Raw genomic sequence first — 12,734 nt, 5'->3', positions numbered from 1 at the left:
CACAGCTTGTTAGGGTTCATCTGAGTAGTGTGAGCTGTCCATCTGGTGTTTGCTGACCCTCATTGCCTTGTTTTCTGCTCTCCACACTGATCACCCTGGGGAAACTGAGGCAGCATGTTATACCAGTGAGGGTTCTAGAACATTTCCCAGGTCTATGGCCTTAAGAGGATCATTTTTGGACATCAAATACTTCTTTCTTAAAATAGATAATTTATATTGGACTTATATAATAAGTCCAATTTATATTGGACTTATTATATAAGTCCAATAATTTATATTGAAGGCTTTTAATTTATATTAAAAGCCTTCCAACCCACTTTAAAGAACTTTTGATTTAAAAAATAGTACCATTAGGAGAGCCTTGCAGATAGCTAGTTGTCTGGGATAAATGGTGATATATGAGGAGAAATAATCAAGAATGTTAAATTAGCTTTGTTTTTCTATTACTTGGAGCAATATCAAGGTAAACTCTGCTACCTAGAGGAAAAGACAAAGAATCAGTGCAAACAGGAACTTGGATTAGGCAAAGGAGCACAGGATCCAATTCTTCCCCTTTTAGACCTTGCGAAAAAGTGTAAGTGAGTTTGGTTCAACAGTCTTTACCGCTCCTTTATTTAGTGTTCATCTCATGAGCTTGGAAACTGTGCCTCCTCTGCCCTCTTGCATCCCACTCAATACATGTACTACCCAGATTTGCCTCTCAAGGCCTGTCTCAGTGTCCCAAATCTTTTTCCCACTATTGAAATTACCATTTAATTTCCTTGTTTAAGAGCACTACCTGAGGAATCTGTGAATAGACTAACTCAGAATAAATGACTGGTAACCAGTCAATATGTTACTCTTCCTAGGAAAATCTGCATTTAAAATCTTCCCAAGGACAATGCTTCAACTAAGAAAATACTGCCGTAATGGTGCAATATGAGGCAATGCAGCTTGCCAGTAGGGGAGTGGTTTTGTTAGGGGCCCTTCCCTGGTTTATTTCTAGTCTCTTCTAAATAACCTGTATTTATGAGCACCCAGCTTGACAAACAATTCAAGCAGCCCAGCTACTGGTGGCTTCTGCATAGTACTGTACCACTTTTCTTTTCTTTTTCTTTTTCTTTTTCTTTTTTTTCTTCTCTCTTTTTTTTTTTTTTTTTTTTTTTTGAGACAGAGTCTTGCTCTATCCCCCAGGCTGGAGTGCAGTGGCATAATCTCGGCTCACTGCAACCTCTGCCTCCTGGGTTCAAGCTATTCTTATACCTCAGCCTCCTGAGTAGCTGGGATTACAGGTGCCTGCCACCACACCCGGCTAATTTTTGTATTTTAGTAGAGATGGGGTTTTGCCATGTTGACCAGGCTGGTCTCGAACTCCTGACCTTAGGTGATCTGCCTGCCTCAGCCTTCCAAAGTGCTGGGATTATTGGTGTGGGGCACCGCACCTGGCCCCTGTACCACTTTTCTGCAAGATAGTTGTGAATCTGGGTCTCAGGTGTCTATGCCTGCATGGTCAGGAAAAAACTAGTCATTGTAACACTAGTTATAATTTATCATCAGCCTTCATGATTTCCCAAGAACTTTCACATGGATTAACTTTGTTGATAATCAAAAAGCCTATGATGGAAGCAGTGCAGGTTTATTATCCCCCATTTTATGGATGTGGAAACTGACAGAGGGATTAAGTGACTTACCTAATTAGTTTCTCTATACCCAATCCAGTGATCTTTCTTCATGTAGTGCTGCTCCTTCAGCCTCTGGCACGGCCTGGACTGCTGGTGCTTAGAGTTTGGATCAGGTGGGCGAAAGTGCAAGATGGCAGGTCCACATCATCTGTCAAAGCCACTGATGTTTGGTATACCTAGGACCTGGCCACAGTGTTTTGCCACAGGGCATCACCTGGTGGGGGAAGGTTCCTATAGTGGTATTCTGCATCTGTATGGGTATTGATTTATTTCTCAAAGGGCTCTGTCTGCCATCTATCTAATTATGTTACTAATCTTCATCCCAGTCCTTTGAGGATTTTTATCCCAGTGCTTCAGAGGTGCCGGTTTCCAGGGTTACCAGAAATCCATAGATTAAAGCCTTTCTCCAGCTTTCTTGTCAAGGTCCTTATCAGTAGAATTTTTTTCATCATCTTCATTTTCTGGATGGTGTGTCTCTTACAACTTTTCTCTTTTACTTCTATCTGCAGTTAGTCTGTGAAGAATAATCCCCGAGAAGCTGCTTTGTGCAGAAGATGTAAAATAAATTATAGACACTGTGTCCTCAATGATGGTTTAAACAAAACCCAAACAACCCTACATCAGGGCCAATGTTGTGAGGTGGAAAGTGCTCTGCTTTTGAAACCAGCAGATCTGGGGCCTGTGGGACCCATCTCAGCTTGTCAGTAACTAACTGTGTGGTCCTGACCTAGTCCCGTAATGGCTCCTGGCTGAGTCTGTTTTAATAACTGCCATATTGGTTTGGGAGGCTTTGATGAGATGATTCTGTCAGACAGGGCTTCTCAAACTTTAATGGGCTTTGGAATCACCTCTGAGAAATCCAGGTTAAAATTCAGATTCTAGACTGGCTCATGCCTGTAATGGGCTTTGGAATCACCTCTGAGAAATCCAGGTTAAAATTCAGATTCTAGGCTGTGGCTCATGCCTGTAATCTCAGCACTTTGGGAGGCCAAGGCGGGTGGATCACTTGAAGTCAGGGGTTCCAGACCTCCCTGGCCAACATAGTGAAACACTGTCTGTACTAAAAATACAAAAATAATTAGCAGGGTGTGGTGGTGTGTGCCTGTAATCCTAGCTACTTGGGAGGCTGAGGCATGAGAATTGCTTGAATCTAGGAGGTGGAGGTTGCATGAGCCGAGATCACGCCACTGTACTCTAGCCTGGGCAACAGGGAGAGATTCCATCTCAAAAAAACAAGAAAAAAAAGAAAAAAAATGCAGAGTCTAAATCAGCAAGTCTGAGGTGGGGCCTGAGATTCTGATTTCTCCTAGATTCCCAAATGACACGACCAAGGTTGAGAACCACTGTTTAAAGAAATCTCGGAATGACACATGGCTACAGCCTGCAATGAGGGTCTGAAAACTGAGGGGGAGGGGGAAATCATAGCAGCTTTTAGGAAACTTCCCCAATTCATCTTTCTTGATTTTTAAGACCTGCCACAAGTAGGGTTTCAATGGAACATTTATTTTTTTTCTCCTTTTTACAGAAATAATGAGTGGTATTTGTAGACACAAGGCTAACTCACATCTCAATACTTTTCTTGGCTGACATTCACACTGATTTACGGTGCCGGAGGCTAAAGATTTGAAAATACCCCAGCATCCTGCTGCACAGGTAGCTAAATTAAACCCGATACCCAGGACCTGTGTGATTGGAATGATGTACTATTCCAGTCTAACTCAAAAACCTGTCAGTGGGGGAGTATTGGAGGATCAGGAGGAAGCCAAATTTGGGAAGTAGAAACTGTATTGCAAAAATACAGTCCCAGCAACTAATTACCCATCAGATAAATTGTTTGGGATGATAAGAAATTTTCTGTTTCAATTCGCCTTGAAGTTCAATGGATTCTTGACCCAGAGGAAATCCTTCTCTTTTGCCATTTGGAGAAAGTCGTCAAAGTCTTGTGACTGTTATCAATCCTTATGTATTCCCATATCCAAACCCTCCTTCTTAGACCCAGGTACTGGACAATCTCGAAAGGATTGTAGACTAATCATGCAGCTAACCCAAGACATCATCATCTCCAGAATGATAAGAGCTAAAATTGTGCAGTGCTTTGTGGTTTAAAATGCGCTTTCACTTACGTTATATCATTTCATTCTTATGACTATTCTTTAAGCCACACACTATTATCTCCATTTTCAATTCTGGAGAATTTATGTGATATATCTAAGGTCATACTCTCAGTGGCAGAGCTGGAGGCAAACCCATCTTTTGACCACTTATTTATTGTTTTTTTCACAATAGTACGTGTATCCTTGTTCTAGAATACTATCTTTTTAATCCTGGACTCACATTAGAAGCTTTTAAAAATACTGATGCCTGCCCTATTTGAGGTCAATTAAATTAAATCAGAATCTTTGGGGTGGAGCCAATATCCATCTGCATTGTTTCTTTTTCTTTTCCTTTCTTTTTTCTTTTCTTTTCTTTTCTTTCTTTCTTTCTTTCTTTTTTTTTTTTTTAACTCTGAGAGTGCTTCTGATGTGTATCCAGAGGTGAGAAATCACTACTCTGGAAGAAGTTTTAGGGAACTTTTTTTTTCTTTAAAAGGAAAGTATCTGTTCATAGAGCCAGATATGGACATGATACTTGTTTTTTTGTGTGAGTAATTTCTAGCACCTAGCTCAAATGTCTGACAGACTGGGGTAAAGGAAGCAAAATTAGTGAGCCTCTGCTATGAGAAAGGTGCCCTGCTGATCATTTTACTGCTCTATAATGCAGTGTAATTAGTATTAGTATCATGGCCTTGTTTGTGCCATTCGTAAATATCAGAGTGAGATTTGAACCCACATCTGCTAAGGCCAATGTGCAGATATGTTCCATTGTGCCAGTGGTTCTAAACACTGGCTGAGAGTCTGGTTACCTGGGCTGGAGTAAGGCCCAGGCATTGGTGTATTTCAAAAGCCTCCCCAGTAATCCTAATATGTAGTGAAGGTTGAGGGTCACTGCCCTACACTGTTTTATCTTTTGCAAAGTGCTTAGAATAGACTTGTTGAGCTTGAAGGGCATGGGGCAAGGGCTTCCTTAGCCATGTAGACATGTATATATACATGTACACACATCGACCTACACACATCTCTCTCCATCCCTCCACCCCAAGTTAGAGAGAACAAAGGCTTTCATTCCGCAAGAACACATTTTAGAACAGAAAATTCAATCACATGAATTCACATGTCAAGCTTTTCCTGAAAGCAGAGAGAGGGGAAGAACTTTCTTCTGTAGGCCTGGGGTTTCTGAAGGGTCATCAGCCTTGGGACATGGCACAGAGTGGGTAGGGGAAGATGCAGAACATTGAATTGGGCCACAAACACAAATGCGGACATCTTTCCAGTTCCACCCCGAGCCAGTCTGCACTAGGAACCAGCCACATCTTGGCAAGACGATGTGATGATTTAGACCAAACAGTGTAGAGAATGGCCTTGTGACTGGGAGATCATTAAGAAGTTTAGAAAATGCCTTATTAACTCCCTAGGAGTTATGCATTAGTATAACTCTGGGAGAATGCATTAGTATTTTGAGGAAAATAGAACAGATTTCCCATTGGATTGGGTCCTGGCTCCACTAATCTTCAGTAGGTCCCATGTGCCTATTCAAAACTGTCTGGGTTAGTAGACATGTGAATGCATTTCAGGTTCAGGCGAAGCCATTCTTAGGCACTGTCTCTGCTCCAAAAGCCATATCCAAGTCATCATTGTTATTCAAGATTCCAATTAAGTGCTTCAGAATTACGAGAGAGAGAGAGAAAGAGAGAGATGCTTGCACCTTCTTTTCCATTAGTATTCCTGCCGTGTTTGAAGAAAACACCATATAATTTTTACATGAATGTTTGAAATTTGTCCAAATGAAAAATTATTAGTCAATTTCATTCACTGGATTGCTCTGAACCTTAGTTGAACCTGAGGCTCCAACTTCAAAATGCCAGACTAATCTCTGAAGGTCACAGTTCAATGACATCAACCTTAAGAAAGGAATCCTTAACGATCTAGATTAGGTTGGATCTGAATTAATTTTTTTTTTTTTTGCCAAAGATTATGTGCTGCCTAAATAGAAGGAGACTTGGTACTTTAATTAAAAATTTTGGGTCTCCTAAGCCAACATTTCAGAAAGGGCCCCCAATCTCTATTAATAACTGAATTCAATTCAAGAAGTATTAACTGAAAGAATATTTAATTGGTAGATTCAAAACGGAGTGAAACACAGGCCTATTAATTTGTTCACTAAGCACTAATCATGCTGTTACTATGTGCCAGACACTGACCTAAGCATAGGGGTATAGAGATAAGCAAGTTGCTGCCTCCATCCTAGGGGCTTCTAGTACAGTGGGGAGACCCAAAATATTTCCTCAGCACCCCATTGCAAAGTGGAAGAAGTATTTTCAAATCTGGTGTACAGATCAGGAGAAAGAAAGAGAAGGCAGATGGCATGGCTGTCCCCTTGGTGAGCTCTCCCTTGCTCCTTCCTCATGTGGACTTGAGCCATACAAGGAACCAGACCTTAATATACCCAGTCCGTCACCACCTCCTGAACAATTAAAAGGTTTAGCTGCAGTACTTTTTGGCACTCTTGAAGGTAGTGATAATACTTGCTGACTTCCGCTGTGGGGTTAATTCATTTTATAACTAAGAGGAGGAAGAGGATCACTCTAATATGGTGGTGACCTCTTGGTTGGTCTCTTAAAGCTATGGAGACCTCTTTCTGGATTCCAAACCTTACAAACCATTTTCATGCTGCTGATAAAGACATACTAAAGACTGGGTAATTTATAAATAAAAAGAGGTTTAATGGACTCACAGTTCCACGTGGCTGGGGCGGCCTCACAATCATGGTGGAAGGCAAAAGGCATGTCTTACATGGCAGCAGACAAGAGAGAATGAGAGCCAAAAGAAAGGGAAAACCCCTTATAAAATCATCAGATCTTGTGAGACTTATTCACTACCATGATGAGAACACTATGGGGGAAACTGCCCCCGTGATTCGGTTATCTCCCACTGGGTCCCTCCCACAGCACATAGGAATCATGGGATTCCTGATTCCATGATGAGATTTGGGTGGGGACACAGAGCTAAACCATAACACAGGGACTGATTGGGTAATTTCACCTAGACAAGGATGACAAGTCATAACAAGAGGAAATTCTACCATTTTCCATTCTTTTGTTATTATAATGTAACTCACTTAACTGGGGCAAGAATACTGGGTCTTCACCTTCCACCCAATCAGACATAGATTAGGACTCCACCAGGCCAAGGAGAGGGATGGGAAAGTAGGAAGCATTGGGGTCTGGGCATGAGGCAAATTACCAGGTGTGGGTATGCCAAAGACCTGTGAGAGTGGGATATCAGTGGACAGGAACAGACAGAAGTCAGGTGTCCAAAATTCTAGGTAGGGACTAAGGCATGAATGGTCATTTCTGGTCTGAAATACGCTAAAAGTGAGGAGCATGGAGAACCACAAAGGGCTACTGGCTACCAGGGTCAACGGCAGACTGGGAGTTCTCAGAGATGAAGAATCTTTGTTATAAAGCTGTCTTGGCAGGAGTCATGTCAGCATTTGGGTGGGCCCAGGGCCACAGACAGGAACCAAGAGGTGAGAAGACAATGCAGCTGGTTAGGGCAGAAGAAAGTGGAGGCTACAGGTTGCTAGCTTTCTGGGTTTCTGCTCATCAAAGAGGGGTGTATTCTTCCATACATATTCTCAACCTTATTGTTGCATTTATACCAGTATATTATTTTTTCTTTACTTTTTATCTCATCAGCTGACTTCAGCGCTTCCAGGGCAGAATCTGCAAGCTTCCTCAGCACAGGTGTGGCACACAGTACGTGTTATTTGCTTTGCCTGATTCCTAATTTAGGGCTCTTTACCTTCCCCCTGGGATTTCCATGTGGATGCTCAAACTCTTAGAAAGGACATCTCTAAAAATTATTCAGGTGCTTGTTGCTACCATTGTCTCTGACAAAAGGGTTCACGGTGGCTTGCAAGCCAGTGGCATAATGTTTCAGACCTTGCTTTTATGTTCTGCCAAAATATGCTAATGAGGTAATATTTATTGGGAACTGCTATAGGGTTGGCCCCATGCTTATGGTGCAAACATCGGTAAAAAGATTTGAATACCTGTTACCATCAACCCAGCTAATTAAGTAAAATCATCCCCTGAAGAGGCAGCTCTTCTCATCTCCCTGATTATGAGCTGAGAGCTCCCTGAGAGCTCCAAATATTCTGCTCCCATGACTCTTACTTGAATTTTTTTCCCCAGGCTGACAGTCTTCTAATGAGGTATGGCATTTATTTTTTTCTAATTCCCCAAACACTGTGATACAGTCAGAACAACATGATTGCCTGTCCTGTCTAATCGCATTGGTGAAGAAGGAAAAAAGGAGGAGTGGAAAAAAGAGATGACTGGAGTGTGTAGCAAGGGAGAAAAAAGAGAAATAGAAAGAAGGCTGAGGGAAAATAAGGAAAGTAATGCAAATCTTCTTGACAGTTTGAGTTTTGCCTTGTTCAGAAAACTGTTTAAATCCTTCAAAGTTTCTCTTTCAAACCAGTCCCCTGTCAGAACTTGAAACATCTTTTCTGCCTGGGACACAGGCTGTAGGAAACTTAAAAGATTCAAAGATGTCTACTTATCTAGATAATTGTCCTATTTGTGTGTGTGTGTGTGTGTGTGTGTGCGCATGTTATGTGTGTGTGTGTGTCTGTGTGTGTGAGCGCTCGCCCATGTCCCTTAGTAAGGCTATGGCAAGCACTTTTGAGTTCAAAAACCAAACACGAACTCTCTACTTATTTGTTCCCAGTACACAAACTGGCTGTAGTTTTTGTTTTGTTTTGTTTTTCACTGTAGGATGGCTTATTGGGATGGCTGAGAGGAGGACAATAATTGTTATTTATTTTCAGGCCATCAATTAGCCAGGGAGTAGGGGGAGAGAGATGATATGCTTTTTTATTTCTAGAATTGCTTTGTAAATTTTGAATTAAAAAAAAAGTCCTGGCTGGGCATGGTGGCTCACGCCTGTAATCCCAGTACTTTGGGAGGCCGAGGCGGGCAGATAACTTGAGGTCAGGAGTTCAAGACCAGCCTGTCCAACAGGATGACCCCCATCTCTACTAAAATATAAAAATTAGCCAGGTGTGGTGGTGCATGCCTATAATCCCAGCTACTCTGGAGGCTGAGGCAGGAGAATTGCTTGAACCCAGGAGGCAGAGGTTGCAGTGAGCCTAGATTGTGCCACTGCACTCCAGCCTGGGTGACAAAGTGAGACTCTGTCTCAGGGAAAAAAAATAAAAAAGTCCTGCTATGGCCTGAATGTTTGTGTCTCCCCTCTCTCCTCCAAATGTGTATGATGAAATCCTAACCCCCAGTGTGATAGTATTGGAAGATAGGGCCTTTGGGCGTTAATTAGGGTTAGATGAGATCATGAGGGTAGAGTCTTCATGAATGAGGTCAATGCCCTTATAAGAAGAAATGCAAGGAAACTTCCTTTCTCTCTCTGCTCTCTGCCACGTGAACACAGAGTGAGAAGGCAGCCATCAACAACCCGAGAAGCAGGTCCTCACCAGACATCCAATCTGCTGGTGCCTTGATCTTAGACTTCCCAGCCTTCGGGACTGTGAGAAATGAATGTGTATTGCTTAAGCCACCCAGTCTATGGCAATTTTTTATGGCAGCCCAAGAAGATAAGACATGTCTCTTTCTCTCTCTGTCCTCCTGAGCTTCCCTGATCCCAGTGAAACTGCCTTTGCAAAAATATAACAGACAGTGAAAGAGATTAACCGACTCCATCTTGCTTTTAACCTTCAAGCTGTCCTTGTTTATTCCTGGGCGTAAGCTGAACTAACTTAGACAGAAACAATTTATAGTTTATAGTTTAAACAAAGACGGTAACAGCCCTTTCCCAAAGCAGATCTCCTTCTTGCCTAAGGACTAGATTGCCTTTGTAGGACTAACATTAGCCACAGGATTAGAAACTATGGTTTAGGAGACCAGCCAGCATGGTGGAACCCGGTCTCTACTAAAAATACAAAAATTAACTGGGCATGGTGGCACTTGCCTGTAATCCCAGCTACTAGGGAGGCTGAGGCAGGAGAACTGCTTGAACTTGGGAGGTGGAGGTTGCAGTGAGCTGAGATTGTGCCACTGCACTCCAGCCTAGGCGACAGAGGGAGACTCCATCTCAAAAAAAAAAAAAAATAAAAATAAATAAAAATAAAACACCATGAAATGAAAAGCCAAAGCACAAGGTCCTAGGAAGAAGAGAAGCAGAATCCTCGACAATGGAATCTACATTTGTCTGTGCTTTACTCTGTGTGTGTGTGTGTGTGTGTGTGTGTGTTGGGGGAGGAGGTGGTGATAGAGAGAAAGAGGTAATGTCTGGATATTCCCTATGGTTACTTTTTTCCTAATGGTTTTAATTATGCTTCCTCTACTTTTCCTACCTGGCCTTCTTTACCATCCTCCCAGGGTTTCCATGTGAATTCTTAAACTCATAGAAAGAACATCTCTAAAAATTATCCAGGTGCTTGTTGCATTACTTTTCTTATTTTCCCTCAGCCTTCTTTCTATCTCTCTTTTTTCTCCCTTACTACACACTCCTATCATCTCCTTTTTCCACTCTTCCTTTTTTCCTTCTCTTCCTTATTCACAAAAACCATTAGACAGGACAGCCTAATCACTTTCCTAATGGCAGGATGACAGTGAGGTAAGGAGAGGATAGAAATTCCATGTCACATGGAAAACTCTTCAGTGGATGTGGGGGTGACAGGAGGTAATAGAAGCAAGCAACAGAGAGTGGAAGGAAAGCTAGTATTGTGCTGGAATTGAGAGTGTAGGTTTTGGATACACCTGGATTTGAATCTTAGGGTTAGCACACAGCAGCCATGGAATCACTTAACTTCTCTTAGTGTCAGCTTTCACATCTATGAATGGGAAGAAATTAGATTATGTATTTAGAGCATTTAGCAATGCTATATATTTAGTTAAAACTCAATAAATGTAGACATTATTAAGTGTGGAATACTGGAGGGCAAAAGCATTGAAGGAGTAGTTTTTAGATGAAGGTGCATGAGAAATGAGTTGGGCACAGTATGAAGAATACGAGTCCCACCTGCTGCCCATCCTTGTGTCAATTCTCTGGGCAAACATGGGGACTGGGTAAATGGGTTGCCTCCATCTGAGAGGACTTCAGGGAGATCTGGCGAAAGGCAGATGAGCAGTTATCAGGGGTTCTGTTTCTTAAAAAATAATGCCTTACATCTCAGCTTCAACTAGATGACCCCCAATGTCCATTAAAGCCTGATTTAAAAAATACACATGATACAACATCCAAAACCTGCAAAAGGATTAAGTACAATTAAAAGGAAGTCATCCTTCCACTCTGTCCCAGTCTTCAGGTCCCTCTCCCCAGAAGCAACCACTGTAACTAGTTTCTTATATTTTTAACTGTATTTTAAATGTTCTAGTCTCCAAAACCCCTTTTCAGAATATCCCATTCTCCTTTACGCATGCATTAAAATCTAACTTTTAATTTTCCCTTTTATACTACTTGAGAACTTCCATGACTATCATAGCTGGTCCGATGATGACCCTGCCAGCTGTTCACAAAAGGGGTATGCAGAGCTCTGGTGAGCACCCAGAATGGGAATATGGATAGGCAGGAACACACAGCATGTGCAGGTGGGGCCTGGCATCAGTCAAGAGAGCTCTGCCCACCTGCTCTCCTGCCAGAGACATTGGCTTTCTGTCCTTGTGGCCCAGATCATAGCGAAGCAAGATAATGCTGAAACAGACAGATGCAGTGTGGTGAGGAGAAAGGGGAGGGAGAGAAGTGCATACATGCCCAGAGGTTAGTGGGCAGAGGAATAGAAGGGATGTTTTATTCTGTTCAAAGAGCCTGGAGAAAAGTCCTTTAGGGCCAAGAGGAGGAAAAGTTAAACTAGAAAGAAAAAGGAATACAGAGGACAGAGTGTCACCCACAATGGTGACTGCAAAACAGAAAATGTAAATGCTTTCTCCTCTCCTGTTGTTCCAAAACTACCTAATTTTATATTCTTGCCAATGGTGACTTCATTCGTTCTGCCATTCTACATGGCACTGTCCCTTTCCAATAACACGGTATATGTCCATTGTTGATTTTGCTGAGAAACCCCCACAGGGCTGCTCAGCTCTGGCTTTTACAGCATGGTCTGATTTCAGTAATGTTATAAGGCAAACTCATTAGAGCCAAGTTAGGGGCCCACAGAACAGATAAATGAATAGTCTGCTAAGCTATCCATTTAAAATGGCCATAATAAAAATGTTAATAAACATCAATATTTGTACTATGGTTTATGATCACTTTTAACAAACAATTCTGTGTGCTCTTTGAGTGATTTTCTTTAATAGATGACTTCCCTGTTGTCAAATTTGATCTTGACTCAATGCGATTATGCCATCCCACTGTGTCTGTGCTTGAGTTAAAAAGCCTCTTGGCTGAGTTCCACAACTGAACTCAAAAGTTGAGAAGTTGGACATCTTAGTGACTTTTATAAGTGGTTGTCACCTTAATGTATGATTTGGGGTGGAGGTTGTTGCTAATTTAAATTGTAGATTCCATAGAGACACCCGCAGTTCTAAAAATTGCAGAATTAACACCTGCTTGGATGAATGACTAATTTGGACCCTCCAAAATCCATTTCTGAGCCAGAACTATCTGGGTTGGGTGTCTGGACAACTACTGAATGTTAGTTTATTTTCAACTTTATATTTGGCTCTTTAGACATTGACTTATTAGGCCACCAAAAATTCTTTAAAAATAGATAGTGTCATGTAAACCAAAGGTTTTCTTCACTCATTAACTCTGTTTCCTCATCTGTAAAGTGGGAGTGATGATAATCTCTACCTTTCAGAATTATATACAAGACACATACATATATATGTATATGTATGTGTATATATGTATATGTATGTGTATATATGTATATGCATATATATATATTTGTATCTTATTTAAATAAGTTACTATATACTAAGTGCCTAACAGTGGTGCCTGCTGTGTTAACTAT

The sequence above is a fragment of the Pan paniscus genome, chromosome 9 (genome assembly GCF_029289425.2).
Source record: "Pan paniscus chromosome 9, NHGRI_mPanPan1-v2.0_pri, whole genome shotgun sequence".
Taxonomy (NCBI): Eukaryota; Metazoa; Chordata; class Mammalia; order Primates; family Hominidae; genus Pan; species Pan paniscus.
The sequence above is the reverse complement of the archived record's forward strand: the minus strand, read 5'-3'. Positions refer to the sequence as shown.